We start from the raw sequence: 7,141 nt of genomic DNA, 5'->3' as shown, positions 1-7,141 counted from the left end.
AACTTCACTATCCCCGCCTTCCCATTCAACAGCACCACCGCTGATTGGTTTACACCCCTGCGATGATGTCACGTCCGTGGGAGACCTGTATGGCTTATCCTTCCTTCCATCACCGTGGCAATCCCGCCATTCTGCAGCAGGGCTTGTTCGGTGACACAATTTCCTGTCTGAAATAGCGCCTTTGTCTTGCTACCGGACACTGATTGGCTGCGGAGTTGTCAATCTGCTGGGTCTGGGCGGGAGCAACGTCCGGGAGTTGCAGCGTCGTGAGGGGCGGCCTGTTCGAGATGTTGGGTTGTGTTCAGACCGAGAATATTGTTCGTATTGTTGCTGAAGGCGGTGGTTATTTTATAATATGTAGAGACGATGTATTAGGTTTTGCGCTGCTATCCTGCTCTACATTCTCCAGTGAATTGCCCCGGGCTTCTGTGAAGTTGTTTGAGTATTGTCCTGTGTACTGAGGTACAGTGAAAAGCTCGTCTTGCATACTGTCCAAGCAGATCAAATCATCACAGCAGTGTATTGATGAAACAGTAGAAGTATACAGCTACAGAGAAAGTGCAGCGCAGGAAGATAAGGTCATAACGAGGTAGATGGTGAGTTCAAGAGTCCATCTCATAAGGGAACATTAGAGAGTCTTATAGCAGTAGGGTGGAAACTGTCCTTGAGCCCGGTGGTATGTGCTTTCAAGCCCTTGTATCATCAGCAGTATCTATGAAAGGAAAAGAACTGCTGGTGTTTGGTGATTCACCAGGTCCCCGATGCAGATTTTTGAGCTGAAATGTCAACCTTTCCTTTTCTTCTCACAGTTGCTACTCAACCTGTTGACTGTTATTGCTGCAGATTCCTTCCAGCATCGGCAATCTCAGCTGGTCAGACAGCATCTATGGAGGGGAATAAAAAGTTGATGTCCTGCTGAAGGGTGTCAGCCGGAAACATCGACTGCACTCTTTTCTGTAGGTGCCACCTAGCCTACTGAGTTCAAATTGCAGGAGGACCTCTGCAAGCCAGGCAGAATCTGTGTGTGGCATCCGTTAGTCTCATGAGACCATGGATCTGCGCCTGGAAAGTCTTGGAGTGTCTTCTCCAGGGCACAGGCCTGGGCAAGGTTGTATGGAAGACCAGCCCATGCTGCTAGGCTCCCCTCTCCATGCCACTGAGGTTGTCCAAGGGAAGGGCAAGGGCTGATACAGCTTGGCACCAGTGTCGTCGCAGGAGTTGCCAGAACGTTAAAGGCAACGTTGGACTGCCTTAGGGACTCCAGCTCTGAATTTGTCCTCAGGGTTTACTCCCGAAGCCTTTCTCATGAGTAGGTATGGCCGCAAGGCAGCGGAGGTTTGAAATCAGAGTTTTCTTTCTCTTAGATGGACTGCCTTCCCAGGCTGACGAGCTCCATCTACCCAAAGCACTGGTTTTAAGGTGCCAGGACCCGCCTTTGCCCCTTCTCCTGTCAGTAGAAACAGTTGTCTGGGCTTAGAGGCTAAGCCACACGAGAAGGCCAGGTGTTGGACTTGGTTGTCAGAGGGTATTTGAGGCGCATGCCGTGAGGAGCACTTTTCGGTAGTGGGAGCTTGTCCTCACTACCACTCCTCGGCTTGACAACCTTGCATCTATGGAAAAGATTTCCAGCATCTGCAGTCGTGTGGCTATGATCTACAATATTTTGCCTCTCATCCGCTGAGAGGCAGTATGGGAAACCTGAACTACACAGATAGTGTGCACTTATGGGCTCAGTCACTACTTCCTTCTGGATGTGATGAAAACTGCAGTCATTCCCCCTCTTCATGTGTGTGGGGGCAGGGTGGAGCTACACAGCTCCTCTTTTGAGGAAACCTTCATGATGGCTATTGTTACCTTAGGCTGAGCAAGGCCAGTGAAGTGTTCTGGGGTGATCAATAACAGCTTTAGATACTGTCGGAGGGGTGGGGATGTCCTGTCAAGGGAAAGCCACAACAGCAATGAATCTGGCTCTGTGGCTCAGAAGGGAAGCGGGGAGAAGAGGCGAGCACCATTGATAAGAGGTTCATTGGTTAGGGAACAGACCAGAGATTCTGTGGATGAGAGTGATGGTATGTTGTCTCCCTATTGCCAGGATCAGGGTCTTCACAGATGTCCATAGCATTCTAAAGGAGGTGAGCAGCCAGGAGTCGTGGTACATATTGGTAGGAAAAGGGATGAGGTCCTGAAGAGTGACTATAGGGAGCTAGAAGGAAGCCAAAAACAGGACCTCAAGGATAGTAATCTCTGGATTGGTGCCTGTGCCACATACCAGTGAGGGTAAGAACAAGAAGATAAGACAGGCAAATGTGTAGCTGAAGAGTTTGTGCAGGGGTCCAGGTTTCAGATTTGTGGATCATTGGGATCGCTTGTTGGGAAGTTATGACCTTTACAAAAGGAATGGGTTACAGCTAAACTTGAGAGGGACCAGTGTCCTTGCAGGCAGGTTTGCTTGAAGTGTTGGGGAGGGTTTAAACTAGACTGGAAGGGGGATTGGAACCAGAGTGCAAGGTCAAATGGTGGAGCAACTGGTGTAAAGGTAGATGGGAAGTGTAGAGAGGCTGTGAGGAAGGATAGGCAGTGGATAGGGCACAAATGCAGTCAGTTGTATGGCAGTGCTCGTTCCTCGCTGCTGCTATCAGGGGTAGAAGGTACAGGGGTCTCAGGACTCACACCACCAGGTTAAAGAACAGTTACTACCCCTCAACCATCAGGCCTTTTATCTTGTTTTTTTTTATCCTTTTATCTTGTTATTTCATGGGTTATTTTATCTTTGGTGTTCACCTTGACAACAGGCTTGACTAGAAAACCAACACCAAGGCTGTTTACAAGAAGGGAATGAGCAGACTCTATTTTCTAAGGAAGATGAGATCCTTCAATGTGTGCAGCAGGATGTTGGAGATCTTTCAGCAGTGTGTTGTAGTGAGCGCAGTCTTTGTAGCTTAATGGTGGGAGAGCAGCATTGGTGCTGGTGATGAAAAAAGACTAAATAAACTCATCAAGAAGGATGGATCCTTCCTTGGTGACAACCCGGACTTTTTTGAGTTAGTGGTGGAGAGAGGAGGTCACAAAACAAACTGTTATCCATTATGGAAAATCTAGCATATCCTCTCCATGACCTGGATAGGCAGTGGAGCACCCTTTCGAACAGACTCATTCAGGATCCTTACAGAAAATCTTTCCTACCAAATGCAATAAACATATACAACAGTTCATCTCTGTATGACAGGATGCCACACAACAGTCTCTGCTTAAGCATTTTATACATTATTATTGCACATTGGAACTTTATTGTGTATATTATTCTGTATTTTATTAATAGTTAAGTCTGCACACTGCTAAATGTGTTTTTTAAATGCTGCTGTAATGAAAGTATTTCCCACTTGGGAACAATAAAGTACTTATTATTATGCTTGTTATTTATTGCTATTTATTTATTATCTGCATTTGCACAGCTTGTTTGCAGATCCTGATGTTTACTTGCCCGCAGAAAAAGAATCTCAGGGTTGTATGTGGTGAAGTGTATGTATTCTGATAATAAATTTTACTTTGAACTTTGAAATGTGTTTCCTTTAAACCAAGAAGCATTAAGAATTCAGCTGGTGAACTTAAGCATGGATCAGTAAATGGGATTACAATGTTGTGGCCATTACTGAGATTTTGCTATTATTAGTGCAGGATGTTCTGAAGTTTAGATGTTTCAAAGGGATAAGGGGGGGGGGGGTAAAATGGGAGTGGCATTGCTAAATGGGGATAGTATCACAGCTGCAGAAAGAGAGGATGTCATGGAGGGATCATCTACTGAGTGTGGGTGAAAGAAACAGCAAGGGAGAAATCACTTTTTAGATTATTCTATAGCCCCCCCCACCATTTCAACAGGAACACTGAGGAACGGCAAGTAGGCAGATTTTTGGAGAGGTGCATAAGTAATCGGGTCCTTGTCATGGGTGGCTTCAGCTTCCCTATTACTGAATGGCACTTCCTTAGGTTTAGATGGGGAGAATTTGCCAGATATTGCTAGGGTGGATTCCTGGCCAGGCCAATTAGACGAGAGGCAATACTGCGTCAAAGTACTAGGTGATGAGACTGGTCAGATGACAGACCTCTTAGTGAGTGAGCATTTTGGAGATGGTGACCATAACATTTAGTATGGCCACTGACAAAGACAGGAGCAGACAATATTTGGAAAGTATTTAATTGAGGAGTGGTGCTAATTATGATGGTATTTAGGCACAAAGGTGACTAAATTGGAAGCATATGTTCTCAGGGAAGTGTACTGCAGAAATGTGGAGGTTATTTAGGGATGTGTTCTACTGAGACAGAGGATGGTAGAGTAAAGGACTCATGGTTAACAAGCAAGGTGGAACATTTAGCAACATCCACAAAATTCTGGAGGAACCCAGTAAGTTAGGCAGCATCTACAGAGGAAATTGAACATTTCCATTGATGAGGCTCAGCCTGAAGCATTTTGTGGGTGTTGCTCATTTCAGGCATCTAGGGAATCTCCCCCACCTGCTTATTCTGGCTTTTTCCCAGTCTTGATGAAGGGGCCTGGTTTGAAATGTCGGCTCTATGTGTCAGCTTACTACTGGAAACGAGAAGAGATTGATTGCTGGGACGTTGACAATGATCTTTGTGTACTCCCAGGCTATAGGAGTGGTATCAGAGGATTAGAGGAGGGCAAATGTTCTGTGTTCAAGAAATTGTGTGAAGTATAGATGAGTGAGCCTTATGTCAGTGGTGGGTCAGCTTTTGGAGAAGATTCTTCAGAACAAGATAATATGAGCATATGGAGAAGCATAGTTTGATTAGGGATAGACAACATGGTTTTGTGAGGGGCAGGTCGTGCCTCATGAGCGTGAATTTTTCAAGAAAGTGACAAAAGGTATGGGTGAAGATAGAGTTTTGGAGGAGGTGTATATAGGTTTTAGTAAGGAGTATTTAGAAAATCATGAGGCATGTGTTCCATAAAAGAATTGCTACATAGATTCAGAACCGGCTTGCCCCAGAAGGCAGAGGATTGTAGTAGATGGAGCATATTCTGCCTGGAGGTCAATAACTAGTGGTGTTATACAGGAATCTCTTCTGGGACCCCTACTCTTAGTAACCTTTGGTTGGATGTGTGCACATCTTCTCACTTTGGGGAGTTGACAGCAGGTAAACAGATACTCCACAACTTGTTTTCTAGGCCCTAGCCTTCTTTCTATAATCTTGAGTATTTATTTCCTTAATAAATATGCCAATTGTGTACATGTGATGTGCATTGGAACATGTTAATTTATTTTGTGACTGAAATCTCAGCTCTTAATTGATACAGTTAGATCAAAATTTGATTTTTTTGTTGTTATATACCACGTGGGTATCTTGTGACTGTCACATGACCGTGATATAATTGAGTATCTGGTGAGCGTGATGTAATGGTCTTGTGATGGTGGAGAGATGTATTTTCCCGCCAGTCTGAGGTCATGTGATAGCCTGTATTTAACAGGTATAAAATGCGGAAAGCCTGCTGTGACATAGGAGATTTTGTTGGGACGTCATTTAAGTCATCCGATACTCTGTATTTGGTTTCATGATGCAATTTTGTTTTAAAGTGGAGTTTTGATTCTTACTGTAAGGTACATTGTTGTTGTGCCGGCAGTTTTGAAAATCACTGCCAGTTATGTTTGATGTATCTTTGATCTAATTTTAAAGTCTAAGGATTGGAGAGTGAAGATTTACCGAGGTATGGAAACCTGAAGGATCGAGTAAAGTTGCTGTCGTCAGTGGTAATACAGGGTCAACCTTATTGAATCCTCATTCAAGGAGGTAGCAACCTGCATCCGAGATAGCCCCTGCATTGTGAAAGCAGAAAGGGCTGGGCACACCATTATTCGCCAAGGAAAAGGTCAGTGCCTCTCATCCGTTTTTATTTCCTTTGTCGTAAATCCTTCAGGCAAGGCATATTTCGGCTAGGATCAGCAGTAACGTCACGTCATCAAGGAATTCGTTACTTCAGGAAAGTCTCTCCTAATTTTGACTTTCGTATTTATCACTTTAAGAACTGTTCTCGCATTTATCGCTTTAAGAACTGTTTGAGTTGCCATATAGCAGTTAACTTCCGGTTCAGTTAGTCATTTGTTTATTTTTCATTTTTATTGGGCAGAGTTTAAATAAATTTTTACTTGTTTATAAAAAAAAACCTGTCTCTATTCTATATTCATTGTCGCCGTAACATTGTGCATGGGGTGGGCAAAAATCTACCCAAAGGAAATATAAAGATTTCTACCTTAAATGAATGAAAACAACACCATAGAAACCTAGAACTTGCAAACAGGCCTTTCGGTCTGGCCATCAGCCACCCTTCTGCATTAATCCTATATTCATCCCTTTTCTCATCAACTATTCTTATTGGAAGATCTGAAGGCTAGTGCACTGGAGTAGTCCTCTTTATTAAGTAAACCTTTTGCCCTGTGAGCCATGTAGACAGAAGGTTTTAAACAAAAACCTGATCTTTGAACAATAACTTATGAAAGTAAGTTTACCACAGGCATACATGGATAAGTCACCGGGACTTTTGTAGAGATCATAATGAAGCTCAGATTTGTTGTTATATGGGCCTTAGAATTTCTTATGCAGTTATTCATCAATATACGAAAAGTTCAATAATTCCAGTAAAGTACACCTGAATGTTTTACAATATAACCATATAACAATTACAGCACGGAAACAGGCCATCTCAGCCCTTCTAGTCTGTGCCGAATGCTTACTCTCACCTAATCCCACTGACCTGCACTCAGCCCATAACCCTCCATTCCCTTCCTGTCCATAAACCTATCCAATTTTGCTTTAAATGACAATACCGAACCTGCCTCTACCACTTCTACTGGAAGCTCATTCCACACAGCTACCACTCTCTGAGTAAAGAAATTACCCCTCATGTTACCCTTAAACTTTTGCCCCCTAAGTCTCAATTCATGTCCTCTTGTTTGAATCTCCCCTACTCTCAATGGAAAAAGCCTATCCACATCAACTCTATCCATCCCCCTCATAATTATAAATACCTCTATCAAAGTCCCCCCTCAACCTTCTACACTCCAAAGAATAAAGACCTAACTTGTTCAATCCTTCCCTGTAACTTAGATGCTGAAACCCAGTTAACATT

This window comes from Hypanus sabinus, chromosome 11 (assembly GCF_030144855.1).
Source record: "Hypanus sabinus isolate sHypSab1 chromosome 11, sHypSab1.hap1, whole genome shotgun sequence".
NCBI classification, from domain to species: Eukaryota; Metazoa; Chordata; class Chondrichthyes; order Myliobatiformes; family Dasyatidae; genus Hypanus; species Hypanus sabinus.
The sequence above is the reverse complement of the archived record's forward strand: the minus strand, read 5'-3'. Positions refer to the sequence as shown.